The 13,226-nt window shown below is 45.8% G+C and overlaps 2 non-coding genes across 2 annotated transcripts; one reads left to right on the top strand and one right to left on the bottom strand.

Moving 5' to 3' along the window:
- Positions 1 to 2,630: 2,630 nt before the first annotated feature.
- TRNAQ-CUG (transfer RNA glutamine (anticodon CUG)) lies at positions 2,631 to 2,702 on the bottom strand. The gene has a single exon. It is a non-coding gene; the product is annotated as a tRNA-Gln (tRNA).
- Positions 2,703 to 7,033: 4,331 nt separating this feature from the next.
- On the top strand, positions 7,034 to 7,105 carry TRNAQ-UUG (transfer RNA glutamine (anticodon UUG)). The gene has a single exon. It is a non-coding gene; the product is annotated as a tRNA-Gln (tRNA).
- Positions 7,106 to 13,226: the final 6,121 nt, after the last annotated feature.

Below are 13,226 nucleotides of genomic sequence, written 5' to 3'. Positions count from 1 at the left end.
AGGGATTTTTTTTTATTTCATGTTTGTTCCTTGTCAAGTTCTCTGAAGATGTATGGATTGTCTGTGATTTTTTTAAGTAGCTAGAGACTTTTTTATTGTTTTTGTCCAAAATGTCCTGAATGTTATTTTTATCACTACATTTTGGGTACTATCTATCTATCTGTCTGTGGCTGTGTCCAGACTACATCTGTTTTTCGGTAAAGGGTTGTAAATTAGGCACATCGATATTGCAAACGAAGCCGGGATTTAAATATCCGGCACTTCATTTGCATAATGGTGGCTGCCGCTTTTTTTCAAAACAGAGCTTTTTTGAAAACCCCCCGACAGTTTAGATGGGAATCTTTTGCAAATAAAACCCTTTTTCGAAAGATCCTGTACTCTGCAAAAAATCCTGGCTTCATTTGCAATATTGACATGTCTAATTTACATCCCTTTACTGAAAAAGGATGTAACAGCCTGCCTATCTATCTATCTATCTATCTATCTAGATAGATAGATAGATAGATAGATAGATAGATAGATAGATAGATAGATAATATGTGGCTCTTTGCACTCTACCCACAGCTATTTTGTCTCTTAATCTCTAAGGCTATGTGTAGACTGCAGGTTTCTTTCAGAAGAACCTTTTTTTGGAAGAGATCTTCCAAAAAAACTTCTTCTGAAAGAGAGCGTCCACACACAAAAGCACATCGAAAAAGCAATCTGCTTTTTCGAAAGATAGTGTCCACACTGAATGGTCGCTCTCTCACATGTAAGCTGTGATTACTATGCATGGAGTGGCCACCGGGGCACCTGTGCTTTCTCCCCTTTCCTCTTCTTTTGAAAGAACTCCCTCTTCCTTGTCCACACACACCTTTTTCCAAAAGAGCTCTTTTGGAAAAAGGCTTCTTCCTCGTAGAAAGAGGATTACCAGTAGGGTTGCCAGGTGCCCGGTTTTGAACCGGACAATCCAGTATTTGAGCTTTCTGTTTGAGAAACAAATTGAGAAAATATAAATGTCTGGTATTTTCTAAATAAGATGTAATGTAGATTGTGATGTAATGTCAAGTGTGTCCAGTATTTTTGTTGAAACCATCTGGCAACCCTAATTACCAACATCGGTAAAAAACCCTGTTCTTTCCATTTACTTTCGGAAGAACACGACTGCAGTGTGGACATAACTCATGTTTTGTCAGAAAAACAGCCATTTTCTGATAAAACTCTGTAGTGTAGACATATGTAAGGGGACTGTTAGCCGCTTACTAAAACTCAGTGGGAGTTTTTGGTTGGCCAGCTCCCAGTACCAAAAAGGGAAGAGTCCATGAGAAATCAGGGCCCCTAAGACTGACAGACCCCAGGGACAATGGGAAGAGGCTCCTCCAGGTGAGCTCCTCCAGGTGAGCTGGGATTTTCTGGGTCTTTGGGAGAAAAGGAGAGAGAGCTGAGAAGAGCAGCAGGAAAAGCAAGCTGTGAGGAGAGACAGACCTGCAGTGTCAGAGCCAGGCACACACAGCCCAAGGAGTGTAATCTGCGCTGAGCAGCAGACCTGCACTGACAGAGCCCCACACACAGCCCAAGGAGCGCAGACCCTGTGCTGAGCAACAGACCTGCAGTAACCAGAGAGCCAAAGGGGTCAGAGAAGCAACACAAGGAGCTGGAGTCTGGCAAAGCAGCACAGTCTGCAGCTGGGTGTGGTGAGCAGCTAGGACTAGCAAAAGGGGGAAAAAAGACTCTGGGCAGGGACACGCCACCAGCCAAGAGGCTCTGCAGGCCAGACTTGGAGAGGGATTGTAACTCCAACTGGGAGGGGGTCCTGCCACCTAGAGCCTGAGGCTGTGTGGTCACTGCCAGAGCAAACATGTCCAACCTGCAGCCCCCCTGCAGCCCAGCCAGGGCCTGAGAGAGCCCTGAGACCTATAAAGAACAGACTGTGAACTGTCCTTACACTCTGCTGTTTGTGATGTCCCCGTGCTACAGAGCAGGGCTGTGTGTTCTCATTTAACCTTTCTCATGTTTTCTTATTCTTTTCTTTTTAATCAGTTGTTGTTTAATAAATTGTATTTGCTTTGAACTGTATGAAATGATCACTGGGTCAAGAAAGCATGCAGTGTGAAGAGAGCACCCTGGAGTGGCGACACCCTCCTCCTGCCCCAAGTGACTACAAGGTCAGGGATTAAGCCCCAGGAAACCTGGGCCCAGCCTTGTTGGGATTTCGAGGACTCTGCTACTCAGGAGAGTGGAAGGGGAGCCCTCAGGGTCCGGGAAACCTTTGGGTAAAAGAAGTGGGAGCGGGGACTCAGATCCTTTCACTGGTCCATTCACCGGGGTAGTATAGAAGCCAGGAAAGTTCCCCACAATAGCAGGACCATTCCCCCGCTTACACATACCCTAACTGGTTGACCATCCCTGCTTTAGGAGGTAGGCCCCATTGTTTATAACTGAGAAAACTGGTTGTTGCTGTCCCAAAATGAGACAAAAAGACAAAAGGAAATGAAAACAGGAGAAAAAATGAAAGTGAACAGAATCACAAGGCTGCAAACTTCAGAGCCAAGTCAATGACTCGTGGAAGTAAAATTCTTTCTGTGAAACAAAGAATAGTTTGTACCAAAGGCCAGGAAATATGGAAAATGCTCCAAAAATTGATAGTCACAAGGTTCTACTGAGATTTGAACTCAGATCACTGGATTCAGAGTCCAGAGTGCTAACCATTACACCATAGAACCAGATATCTAGAAGGTTTCCAAAACACTTGTAATGACTGCACCTGCCAGGGTGTTCTTCACCCTCCAGTTTTCTGTGTAGTTTTGACAGAGGAGATGCTAAATTGCCCTGGGGCAGAGTCAGGGCTCAAGAATACACAAGGGGAGCATAAGGGATAGCAAGGGACAGGAGGGTGGTGGGTTTTGATGGAGCCCAGCCTAGCCAGGAATATTCCTAGACACCATGGGCCCATATAACTTGCCACCTATGCTAGAGCCCTTTCCGCAGCACTCCTTCCTAGGCAGTCATTTCCCATTTTATGTGTATGTGCAATTTTACTGAATTTGAATCCAGTGCTGTTTCTAGGTTTGGGTTGTACCCACGAAAGCTCATGATATTGGGTTTCCAAAGGGGGGGTGCCCCACTGTGGAGGGGTGAAGAAATTCGGGGGGGGGCACGAAGCGACCCGGCCACCCCCAGTCAAACTCCTCCCCCCCCCTCCAAGTTTTGCTATTTTTGTTATTTGGCCCTGATCAGTTCCTTTTTTTTTTTTTTTTTGCTCAACAGGTTTTGCTGGGGTGGGAAGGCGTGAGGGCTTCTCAAAAATCAAAAAGGGGGCGTGCTGCCGAAAAGTTTGGGAACCACTGCTACTAGACTATTTGTTGTTTTTTAGGTTTGTGTTGTTTGTGCCAGGAAATCTCATAAGAGCAGCCAGACTGTCAAGCTCTCTACCCTCTTCTCCTGTCTTCCAGCGGTAGCCAAAGCTAGGTGCCACAGAGGGAATGAACAGACCAGGGAAGCATCAAGTAAGCCCTCCCCTTTTGCCCTATCACAGCTTCTGGCAAACAGTCCAGGGACCCCATCTTGGCTAACAGCCATTGATGGACCTGTCTTCCATGAATTTATCTAGCTCTTTTTTCCCCCCAACCTGTTGTACTTTTAGCCTTTACAACATCCTTTGGAGAGGAGTTCCAAAGGCTGACTATGCACTGAGTGACGACCTGCTTCCTTGTGTGTGTTTTAAACCTGCAGTCATTTCATTTCAATGGGTCACCTCTAATTCTCTTGTTGTGGGAAGGAGTAAGTAGCACTTCCTTAGGTACATTGTCCACACTACTCTTCCGTGCCTTTAACCATTGTTGCAGGCCTTAGAATCATAGAATACTAGGACTGGAAGGGACCTCGAGAGGTCATCGAGTCCAGTCCCCTGCCCTCATGACAGGACCAAATACTGTCTAGACCATCCCTGATAGACATTTATCTAACCTGCTCTTAAATATCTCCACAGATGGAGATTCCACAACCTCCCTGGGCAATTTATTCCAGTGTTTGACTACCTCGACAGTTAGGAACTTTTTCCTAATGTCCAGCCTAAACCTCCCTTGCTGCAGTTTAAGCCCATTGCTTCTTGTTCTATCCTCAGAGGCCAAGATGAACAAGTTTTCTCCCTCCTCCTTACGACACCCTTTTAGATACCTGAAAACGGCTATCATGTCCCTCCTTAATCTTCTCTTTTCTAAACTAAACAAACCCAGTTCTTGCAGCCTTCCTTCATAGGTCATGTTCTCTAGACCTTTAATCATTCTTGTTGCTCTTCTCTGGACCCTCTCCAATTTCTCCACATCTTTCTTGAAATGCGGTGCCCAGAACTGGACACAATACTCCAACTGAGGCCTAACCAGTGCAGAGTAGAGCGGAAGGATGACGTCTCATGTCTTGCTCACAACCCACCTGTTAATGCATCCCAGAATCATGTTTGCTTTATTTGTGTAAGGGGACTGTTAGCCCCTTACTTAAACTCTGTGGGAGTTTTTTGGCTTGCCAGCTCCCAGTATCAAAAGGGGAAGGGTCCATGAGACTGACAGACCCAAGAGACAATGGAAAGCAGCCAACACTCTAGCTCAGCCTGATTGACAAGTTGGACAGGCCAGTGAGAAAAGCAAGAGGCCAGGACCCGTCCTCCCTGTGAGCTGGGATTGTTCAGGGTCTCTCTGAGCAAGGAGAGAGCTGAGAGACAGCTAAGAGCAGTGCAAGCTGTGTGCCGAAGAAGTCTTGCAGCAACAGAGCCAGACACACACAGCTCAAGGAGCGCAGACCCTGTGTTGAGCAGCAGACTGGCAGTGCTCAGAGAGCCAAAAGGAACAGAGAAGCAATGCAAGGAGCTAGAGACAGGCCAAGCAGCACAGCCTGCAGCTGGATGTGGTGAGCAGCTGGGACCTGCAAAGTGTGGGGAGAGGCTCTGGACTGGGAGAGGGGTCGGGCCACTTAGAGATTGAGGCTGTGTGGTCACGGCCAGAGCAAGCGTGTCCAGCCGGCAGCCCCCCTGCAGCACATCCAGGGCCTCGAAGGGGCCTCTAAGGAAGAGACTGTGAACTGTCCTTACACTCTGCAGGCTGCTGTTTTGATGTCCCTGTGCTACAGAGCAGGGCTGTGTGTTCTCATTTAACCATTCTCATTTTTTCTTATTCTTTTCTCTTTAATCAGTTGATGTTTAATAAATTGTATTTGCTTTGAACCTTATGAAGTGACCACTGGGCCAAGAAAGCCTGCAGTGTAAAGAGAGCACCTCGGAGTGGGGACACCCTAACTCCTGCCCCTAGTGACTACAAGGTCGGGGATTAAGCCCCAGGAAACCTGGGCCCAGCTTTGTTGGGATTTCGAGAGCTCTGCTACTCAGGAGAGTGGAGGGGGAGCCCTCAGGATCAGGAAGCCATGGGGTAAAGGAAGTGGGAGCGGGGACTCAGATCCTTTCACTGGTCCATTTCACCAGGGTGGTATAGAAGCCAGGAAAGTTCCCCACAAAAGCGGGACCATTCCCCCGCTTACATTTGCAACAGCATCACACTGCTGACTCATATTCAGCTTGTGGTCCACTATACTCAGAGGCCCTAGATCCCTTTCTGCCGTACTTCTTCCTAGACAGTCGCTTCCCATTTTGTATGTGTGAAACTGATTGTTCCTTCCTAAGTGGAGCACTTTGCATTTGTCTTTATTAAACTTCATCCTGTTTACCTCAGACCATTTCTCCAATTTGTCCAGATCGTTTTGAATTATGACCCTATCCTCCAAAGCAGTCGCAACCCCTCTCAGCTTGGTATAATCTGCAAACTTAATAAGCGTACTTTCTATGCCAATATCTAAATCGTTGATGAAGATATTGAACAGAGCCGGTCCCAAAACAGACCCCTGCGGAACCCCACTTGTTATACCTTTCCAGCAGGATTGTGAACCATTAATAACTACTCTCTGAGTATGGTTATCCAGCCAGTTATACACCCACCTTATAGTAGCCCCATCTAAGTTGTATTTGCCTAGTTTATTGATAAGAATATCATGTGAGACCATATCAAACGCCTTACTAAAGTCTAGGTATACCACATCCACTGCTTCTCCCTTATCCACAAGACTCGTTATCCTATCAAAGAAAGCTATCAGATTGGTTTGATATGATTTGTTCTTTACAAATCCATGCTGGCTGTTCCCTATCACCTTGCCACCTTCCAAGTGTTTACAGATGATTTCCTTAATTAATTGCTCCATTATCTTCCCTGACACAGAAGTTAAACTAACTGGTCTGTGGTTTCCTGGGTTGTTCTTGTTTCCCTTTTTATAGATGGGCACTATATTTGCCCTTTTTCAGTCTTCTGGAATCTCTCCTGTGTCCATGATTTTCCAAAGATGATAGATAGAGGCTCAGATACCTCTATCAGCTCCTTGAGTATTCTAGGATGCATTTCATCAGGCCCTGATGACTTGCAGGCATCTAACTTTTCTAGGTGATTTTTAACTTGTTCTTTTTTTATTTTATCTTCTAAACCTACCCCCTTCCCACCTGCATTCACTATGTTAGGCGTTCCTTCAGACTTCCCGGTGAAGACCGAAACAAAGAAGTCATTAAGCATCTCTGCCATTTCCAAGTTTCCTGTTACTGTTTCTCCCGCCTCACTGACCAGTGGGCCTACCCTGTCCTTGGTCTTCCTCTTGCTTCTAATGTATTTATAAAAAGTCTTCTTTTTTCCCTTTATTCCCGTAGCTAGTTTGAGCTCATTTTGTGCCTTTGCCTTTCTAATCTTGCCCCTGAATTCCTGTGTTGTTTGCCTATATTCATCTTTTGTAATTTGTCCTACTTTCCATATTAAATATGACTCCTTTTTTATTTTTAGATCATGCAAGATCTCATGGACCTTCTCTGGACGTTTTCAAGTTCTAATAGGGCTTCTTTAAAACAGGATGTCCTGAACTGCACACAGAATTAATGGCACCAGAGTAGGTTCCCAGTGCCAAATTTGGCCCCCACAAAACCTGGGACGAACTCACCTTTGTAGGCGATTCTTCAAACCAGACTTTAAGGAGAGGTTCTATGGTGTAATGGTTAGCACTCTGGACTTTGAATCCAGTGATCTGAGTTCAAATCTCAGTAGAACCAAAATTCTTCTATAATGATGTTGACTCCTTTTCCCCCTTTGATATTTCCCATCTTGCCCAATTACCTGAATGTGTCTAGGGTTGCCAGGTGCCTGCCGTTTTTATCTCCTGACCAGGGAAAAAATCAGAAAATGCCAGACATCTTAGGTGTCCAGTATTCTCTGAATTTTTTAACTGGACAGGAGGCGAAAATACCGGACTGTCCGGGTAAATACTGGATTGTCCGGGTAAATACCGGATACCTGGCAACCCTAACTCCTCGTTGTCATTTCAGACGGTAGTTTGCCCCTGCAAGGAGCAGAAGCTAGATGAAGACTGGCAGTGGGTCACTCAGGCAAGGTGGGTATAAGGGGTTGTGGGTTCCTGAGGGGGAGGGGCAGGGCACTACCCAGAGGGGAGGGCACCACAAACTGGAAAGGACGTGGGGCCTAATAAAAGGTGGCAGAACCATTCGACATAAAGGCTACATCTACACTGAAGGCTTCTTGCACAAGAGTCTTTGCGCAAAAACGTCTTGCACAAGAGCACATCCACACCTCAAAGCGCATCGCAAAAGCCATGTGCCTTTGCACAAGAGAGCGTCCACACTGCGTCCACAAAGCACCTGTGCTTTTTCCCATAGGGGTTTCTTGTGCAAGAAACCCCTCTGAAGCATCCACACTTGCCTTTTTGCGCAATAGCTGTAGCGCAAAAAGGAGTTATGCCTTGTAAAAGGTTTACCTACACCAGAAAAAGCCCTCCCTTCTGCCATTTTACTGGTCATTTACTTGCACAAAAGCACATTTGAGGTGTGGACGTTCCATGGGTTTTTGCGCAAAAACCTTGCAATGTAGACATAGCCAAACAGGATACAGTAGATATGACACTGGCCCGAAGGAAGCACTCCAGGGCTGAACTGAGCTATTTCCCTTAGTGCCCAGCAGGAGGCACCGGGGTGAGGAGTTGCACCCTGTTACAGCCCTACAACTCCTGTACCTACTGTCCAGAGGCTTCATAGAGGTGAATTGGTAACACATAGGCCAGTGGGGCAGTTACCCGGAGCCACAAATACAGCGTGGCTACATCTAGACTGGCATGATTTTCCAGAAATGCTTTTAATGGAAAAGTTTTCCGTTAAAAGCATTTTCGGAACAGAGCATCTAGATTGCACAGATGCTTTTCCGCAAAAAAGCCCCGATCGCCATTTTCACGATCGGGGCTTTTTTGCGAAAAACAAATCTGGGCTGTCTACACTGGCCCTTTTGCGCAAAAGGACTTTTGCCCAAATGGGAGCAGCATAGTATTTCCGCAAGAACACTGACAATCTTACATGAGATCGTCAGTGCTTTTGCAGCAATTCAAGCGGCCAGTGTAGACAGCTGGCAAGTTTTTCCGGAAAAACTGGCCAGTCTAGACACAGCCCGTGTGTACAGATGCCCCACTGAAGAGATAGCTGCTAGATATAAATAGAGAGAGTGAGGGTACATCTAGACTGCATGCTAAAATCAAAATAAGATATGCAATTTGATTATCTTATTTTGGTTTTATTTCAAAATAGGCTATTTTGAAATTTGGGGCATCTACACAGTGCCAAATTTCAAAATAAAGCACTATTTCGAGATATCCTTTATTCCTCATGGAACGAGGTTTACAGGGATGCCGAAATAGCGTGTCCGTTATTTCGAAAATTATTTTGAAATAGCAGATGCGTTCTCTGGATGCAGGGCAGCTATTTCGGGTTACCTCTGGTACTTCGGTGGTGACCTTGCCTAGCAACTGGGAGCCCGGACAAGAGCCTGGAGGTGGGGGACGGAGAGGGGGCATAGCGACTGGTGACTGAGAAGCCCACCTCAGCTTGGAAGTGTTCCTCTACAAAGAAAAGAGGAAAACCCCAGCCAGTGGGGAACAAAGGACAGAAGATGAAGGTCCCAGCTGGCTGATTTACCTGGGACTGAGGACAGAGGAAGGGCTCATGGGAAAGTGATAAATGATGCTCGACTGGAAGGAAGAGGCTTCTGGACTGGGAAATGAAAGAGCAGCTAAGGGATGCTTGGCTTGAAAGCCTCCTGTGTGTTCAGACACTCAAACTCTTCTGCTTTCACTGGCTCAGAGTAACTCCAGTCTAGAGATCAGGGTGGTGCTGCTCCCTCCGTGTGTGTGGGCCCAGCGCCAGCAAGAGAAGGCATAGCAAGAGATATTGCAAGCTCCGAGATAGAGGGCCCAACCTCTGAATCCATGACAGTCACACATGAGGTTGGGGGTTTGTAGACCTCCACATGGCCTCCCCACCAGGCCCCATCACTCTATTTGGCAGGCAGGACGCCCGGCATGACTCATACAACAACAGCAGGACTAGCTGAGTGAATCAGATTTCCCTTTCAGCCCCTTTAGGAAAAAAAGCCCCCAAGCATGCACCTGCACGAACATGCCCATGCAAACACATGCAACATGCAATGACACATGCATGCATTCATACATGTGCATGCAGACTCTCATGCCAATGTATTGACCCACACATGCAATGACACACAAACAAGGTGACGGAGCAACAAAATGGCAGATGAATTTTAATGTTGATAAATGCAAAGCAATGCACATTGGAAAACGTAATTCCAACTATACGTACAGAATGATGGGGAATAAATTGTCTGTTACCACTCAAGAGAGAGATCTTGGAGTCACTATGGATAGTTCTCTGAAAACGTCCACTCAATGTGCAGTGGCAGTCAAAAAAGGAGACAGAATATTAGGAAGCGTTTAAAAAGATATAGTCTCTGTCTTAATCTCTATCTTATTGCCTCTGTATGAATCCATGGTACACCCTCATCTTGAACAGATGTGGTTGCCACATCTCAAAAATATATCTTGGCATTGGAAAAAGTTCCGAAAAGGGCAACGCAAATGACTAAGAGCATGGAACAGCTGCCATATGAGGAGAGGTTAATAAGTCTGGGACTTTTCAGCTCGGAAAAGCGATGACTAAGGGGGGGGGATGTGACTGAGGGAACGTCTCCACTGCACTCTAAAATCGAAATAAGATACACAGTTTGTGCTACACAAATTGCATATCTTATTTTGATTTTATTTTGAAACAGGCTATTTCCAAATTTGGCGCATCTACACAGTGACAAATTTCAAAATAAAGCACTATTTCAAGCCATCCCTTATTCCTCCTGCAATGAGGTTTACAGGGATCGCAAAATAACACATCTGTTTTTTTGAAAAAAAATTCAAAATAATGGGCGTGTTCCTTGGACGCAGGGTAGCTATTTCAGGGTACCTCTGCTATCCCGAAATAGCCTTGCAGTGTAAACATACCCTGAGTTCTATAAAATTATGCCTGGTGAGAAGAAAGTGAATAAGGAAAAGTTATTTATTTGTTTCCATAACACAAGAACTTGGTGGTCTCCAAATGAAATTAATAAGTAGTAGGTTTAAAACAAACAAAAGGGAGAAGTTCTTTACACAATGCACAGTCAACCTGTGGAACTGCCTGCCAAAAGATGTGAATGCCAAGATGATAACAGGGTTAAAAAAAAGAACTAGATAAATTCATGGAGGTTAGGTCCATTCATGGCTATTAGCCAGGATGGGCAGGGAAGGTGTCCCTAGCCTCTGTTTGTCAGAGGCTGGGAATGGGTGACTGGAGAGGGATTGCTTTAAGATTTCCTCTTCTGTTCATCCCTTCTGCAGCACCTAGCATTGGCTAATGTCAGAAGACAGGGTTCTGACCCACTATGTTCTTTTGGGCTGAAATTTCACAGGTTTTTTCTGATTTCCCCTCCTTCCCCTCCCCCCCTGGATCCCAAGAGAGGTGAGTGCAGAGGAGCAAGAGAAAGACTTTTGACAAGTTTTTACCAATTATTTTTATTAGCAAATGAAGCATTAATTATACAAACTACATGATGAACAATAACACAAACAAACATGTAACCCACACACCTGGGCTACGGCTACACTACAAACTTTTTTAGGGAGAGGAAATGCAAATGGAGCGCTCATTTGCATATGTTGCACTCTCATTTGCATATTCTCTTCCGAGCCTTTTTGTGAAAGAAGTTTTTGTGCAAAAAAGTGTTGTGTATAGATGGCACCTTTTTGCACAAAACCCCCCTTTTGCGCAAGATCCCTTCTTCCTCGAGAGATCTTTCACAAAAACTTCTTGTGCAAGAGCGCGTCCACACTACAAAAGCAGACTGCATCGATGCTCTCTTGAAAGAAAGCTCTGATTGCTATTCACAGAATAGCCACCAGAGCACCTGTGCTTTTTTCAATTGGCTCTTTTTGCACAAAACCCCCCTGTTGCCCGTCAACACACACCTTTTCGCACAAGAACTCTTGCACAAAAAGGAGTTATTCCTCATAGAAAGAGGAATACCTACACTGCAAAAACCCCTCTGTTCTGTTGATTTACTGTAAATTTACTTGCGCAAAAACACACTTGAGATGTGGATGCTCTGCGGGTTTTGTGCAAAAACAGTTGGTAGACGTAGCCCAAGTGAGCCCTCTCACCAATCATAGCTGGAGTTTGTGCTTTCACCAGCATATGACAAAGTAGGAATTTTCCATGGGCTTCTGTAAAGGATATGCCTATCAGGGACTTACTTGATGAAGTGTTGTCTACATTTAAAACACACAACAGCCCAGCTATCTACACTAAGATGATCAGCTGTCCCAATTTCATAGAATCATAGAATACTACAACTGGAAGGCACCTTGAGAGGTTATCAAGTCCAGTCCCCTGTCCTCACTGCAGGACCAAGCACAACCTCGAGATCATCCCTGATAGGTGTGTGTCTAACTGCTCTTAAATATCTCCAGTGATGGAGATTCCACACCCTCCCTCGGCAATTTATTCTAGTGTTAAACCAACTTGACAGGTAGGAAGCTTTTCTTAATATCCAATCTAAACCTCCCTTCCTGCAGTTTAAGGGACAGGATTTCATAGGGACAGTCCTGATGATATTCAGGGCTTTTTCTTATATAGGCACCTATCACCCCCCCATCCCAGTCCCAACTTTTCACACTTGCTATCTGGTCACTCTAACCAACTCTCCCGTCAGTGTAGTAATCCACCTAGCTATGTCCAGGGTAGATTTCCTAGTGCTGTTTACTTAGGTTGGCGAAACTATGCTGGCAAGGAGGGTGCACCAGGCCTAGGACTGGTTCGCCATGGGGTGAAACCTGCTTTTGCAAGAGACAGGAGGTGTTGGGGGTCTCGGAACTGGCTGGAGTGGGATAAATGAGGCCATAACTGACCAGTGGACCATCTGGACAGACAACTGGCACCCCACGTATGGCTTGATTAACATCTAAGGATGGGAAACACGGACAGGTGGAACACATGAACTCAATGGAAAAGGGACAGTGGTGGACCAAGAGGATGTTAAGAGCTGGCCTTCACCTGGGACTGACAGAGATGGGCCAAGGCAGCTGATGTCTTAACCTTGTTTCCTCCAAGTTACCCTAAGGACTTCCCGCTTTCAGCTGACTAGTAAACCCAACTCTGTCCTGCTGTGTGTCACTGCAGGTCCCTTCTGGGTGCAAGCATCCCTGGACTGATGGGGTGAAGCAGGAACCCAGCAAAGCGCTGAGCCTGCACAAAGTCAGATGGGCACCATGTAGCTGAGTTCTGCTGGTGTCAGTGGTGGGATTAGCTTTCCACATAGGGCACTGTTTTCCCACACTGGGCTCAAGGCAGGTTCAAAGCTCACACACAAATCCAGGGAGATGCACACACACATTCAAATATAGAGAGATAGTCACAGCTGTATGGAGAGAAACCCAGACTATGTCTACACTACAGTGTCCACACCTCAAGCACTTTTTTGCACAAGAGAATCAAAAGAACAGACGGGTTTTTGCGCAATTGGTATTCCTCTTTCTATGAGGAAGAAGCATTTTCGCGAAAGAGTTCTTTCGCAAAAAGGTGTATGTGGACGGGGAAGAGGGGGGTTTTGTGCAAAAAGAGGAAAAAGGAAAAAGCACAGGTGCCCTGGTGGCCATTCTGTGCATAGCAATCAGAGCTTACTTTCAAGAAAGCGACCATGCCAGGGGTGTCCAAACTTTTTTCAAAGAGGGCCAGATTTGAAGAAGTGAACATATGTGAGGGCCGTCCCCGCACTCTCAGCCCCAAGGCGGAG

This window comes from Pelodiscus sinensis, chromosome 24 (assembly GCF_049634645.1).
Source record: "Pelodiscus sinensis isolate JC-2024 chromosome 24, ASM4963464v1, whole genome shotgun sequence".
Taxonomy (NCBI): domain Eukaryota; kingdom Metazoa; phylum Chordata; order Testudines; family Trionychidae; genus Pelodiscus; species Pelodiscus sinensis.
The sequence above is the reverse complement of the archived record's forward strand: the minus strand, read 5'-3'. Positions and strand labels throughout refer to the sequence as shown.